This window comes from Coloeus monedula (genome assembly GCF_965178545.1).
Source record: "Coloeus monedula genome assembly, chromosome: Z".
In the NCBI taxonomy this organism is placed as follows: domain Eukaryota; kingdom Metazoa; phylum Chordata; class Aves; order Passeriformes; family Corvidae; genus Coloeus; species Coloeus monedula.
In genome coordinates, this window is record NC_138822.1 from 84,482,928 (window position 1) to 84,486,174 (window position 3,247).

The following is a 3,247-nucleotide window of genomic DNA, read 5'->3' on the forward strand; positions in this document are numbered from 1 at the left end:
CACCAGGTCTGTAACTTGCTGTACAATTGACACATTAGTGGATTTTAGTGGAATTTACCCTGTAGGGGCGTGGAGGAGGAAGGGCTCCTTTGCCCCGAACCGAGCAGCGAAGCTGAAGGCTGCGAGGTCTGCGCTCAAGGGCAGATGGCACACTGCCAGGTTACAGAATGATTGCTTCTGGCTGTGCCACTGGGTCAGAGGACACAGTGCTGGAGCCACGTAAAATTTCTGTACTTCCAATTCAATGTACTCCAGGGCTTGGAAACAAGTTACAGGTGCCTCTTCTCTAGCAGAGCCATGTGTCCTTGCTTACCATGCTCCACTCTCCTAAGTCTGGATCCTGAATTACTTCGTAAGTCTGACCGCTAATGAAGCCTGAATTAAAGTAATGGGAACGCGTGTGCCAGCAAGGAAAAGCCTGGACTGTAAATTGCCTATTTTCTCAATGAGTTTATCTTTCCATTCATCATTTGTTGGTCAGCAGAGTGCAAAATTCCTTTGCATTCAAATGTATCTGCCTGAGAGTTTCATCTGTCAGCAGACAAGGACTCTGCTCTGGTCCTGGAGGCACCATGAGGGAGTTTTAACAAGTTCTGGGTATGTAAAGGAAGATTTAAAAAAAAAAAAAATTTTTAAGCTTTGAATAACTTATTTTAAACATTCTTCTGCCTTCCTGGAAGAGTTCCTCTAAGTTTAGTTCCATTTTTTGTAGCTGTTACCAGTGGAAGGACTTGTTAAAACTGCAGAAGCAGCGTTTTGCGACATGGGAAAGGGGAAGAGGGAGGAAATGAGAACGAGAAGAGTTTTGTAAGAGCAGAGACGCTCCTCGCTGGAAGGACGAGCGCTGATCAGAGGGAGGGAGGGTGAACATCCCCTCTGCTGAGGTCTGCAGGAGATGCTGACAAGGAAGGTCCCTGCAGCACAGGAACAGCCGGCTGCTCCCGTCTGGTGCTTCTGTGTTGGGGATGGAGAGCCCGAGCCGGGGTCTGGGTTCTACATCCAGAATCTGGGAAGGGAAATGTGGCTGTGGATGTTCCAGCCTCTCCCCACGGCCCACGGCGGGACTCTCCAGCTGCCAATGCCAAATAAACACAGTCTTCGTTGGGAAGCATTTTTATTTTTATTTGTTTTAAACAGACTTTAAAAAGGATTGGCCCTTACCGAATTACGCTCGTCTGTAAGGAAAAGCACGTTAATTGTTCACCTGGGGTGGTTTGGTTCCAGAAACCAGTTTTCTGGGTGAGGTGGGAGGACTGGCCTGGGTCTCACGGAGATCAGTGGTTTGGCACACGGTCACCGGGACAGCGTGATGGGTTTGTTATTATCAATAAAAACACCCTGATTGGCACCTTGAGGTAGAACAAGTCGCAGGAATTTGATGGAAGCGTTTTGGGGAGCAGGGTGGGGACACAGTAAATGCTTTGTGAACCGAGGAACAGACACATCCACAAACACAGAGAGCTGTGCCAGTGCCCACAGTACTTTGGGACACGCAGCTCACACCCTGTCGGATTTAATACGAGTAGTTAATGTTAATTTAGTTAATTTAGTTTAACATTTGTGCTGTGGAGGGGGGGTCAGTCACACTGCCCCACAGCCCTGCTGTCACCCCACATATTCAGCAAAAAGACATTGTATTTTTCAGGGGATAAGGTATTTCAGACACCTTTTTCCATTCTGTTTTGTATTCAAATGGTGGTTCAACACCACAAAGGCAGGAAGATGTAACATTCTGGCTCTAAAATATCTTTTCAGCTGAGTTCCTTCGGGGAATTTGCTTTTGCTGGGTGAGGAGATGTGCAGAGGGAAAGCAGCTGTGCTTGCAGGGCTGTCCTGGGGCTGCTGGGCTCTCAGTCTCTGCAAGTCCAACCCTGCCCTGGGCTGATCCCCAGCGTGGGCAGCAGGGCAGGGGGGATTCTGCCCCTCTGCCCCACTCAGGGGAGACCCCACCTGCAGAGCTGCCCCAGCCCTGGGGAACAACAGCACAAGGACCTGGAGCTGCTGCAGCCAGTCCAGAGGAGGCCACCGAGATGCTCCAGGGCTGGAGCCCCTCTGCTCTGCAGCCAGCCTGGGACAGCTGGGGGTGTTCAGCTGCACAAGAGAAGGCTCCAGGGAGAGCTCAGAGCCCCTGGCAGGGCCTCAAGGGGCTCCAGGAGAGCTGCACAGGGACTGGGGACAAGGCATGGAGGGACAGGACACAGGGAATGGCTTCCCAGTGCCAGAGGGCAGGGCTGGATGGGATATTGGGAAGGAATTGCTGTCTGTGAGGGTGGGCAGGCCCTGGCACAGGGTGCCCAGAGCAGCTGGGGCTGCCCCTGGATCCCTGGCAGTGCCCAAGGCCAGGCTGGACATTGGGGCTGGGAGCAGCCTGGGACAGTGGAAGGTGTCCCTGCCCATGGCAGGGGGTGGCAGTGGATGGGCTCTGAGGTCCCTCCCCACACAAAGCATCCTACTGTTCTCTGATTAGAGAGTTTGCACTTGTGGGGCTCTGCATTTGTTTGGGTGCTGTGTTTGGCCACACATTTACGGAGTCGCCTTTGTGGCCCTGTGTGTCCCCCCGTGCTGGACTGGGCACCGCGAGCCCCTTGTCCTGCTCTGGAACCGCCATTCGGCATGGACCTGGAGCAGCTGGAGCATGTCCGGGGCAGGGAACGGAGCTGGGAAGGGGCTGGAGCCCCAGGAGCGGCTGAGGGAGCTGGAAAGGGGCTCAGGCTGGAGCAAAGGAGGCTCAGGGGGGCCCTTGTGGCTCTGCACAAGCCCCTGACAGGAGGGGGCAGCCGGGGGGGTCGGGCTCTGCTCGCAGGGAACAGGGACAGGAAGAGAGGGAACGGCCTCAGGCTGGGCCAGGGGAGGCTCAGGTAGGTCACCAGCAGGAATTTCCCCATGGAAAGGGTGGTCAGGCATTGGAACTGCCCAGGGAGGTGTTGGAGCCCCCATCCCTGGAAGTGTCCAAGGAGGCCCGGACGTGGCACTCAGCGCTCTGTGCTGGTGACACGGCAGGGATCGGGACAGGCTGCACTCCGAGGTCTCGCAGGACTTTTCCAGCGTCACCGATCCCGCGATCCATCTGTTGCGGTCGCACTTTTCGCATCTGCGCCCGGCGCCGGCCGCTCCCCGCGCTCGCTGGAGCGCTGCCCGCCAACCATAAACACAACGCGCGGTCGCGCCCGCCCGCGCCCCTCTCGCAGCCGCGCAGGCGCCGCGTGACCCGGATGTGGCGCGTGCGCGGCGGCGGCGGCGGCCCGGA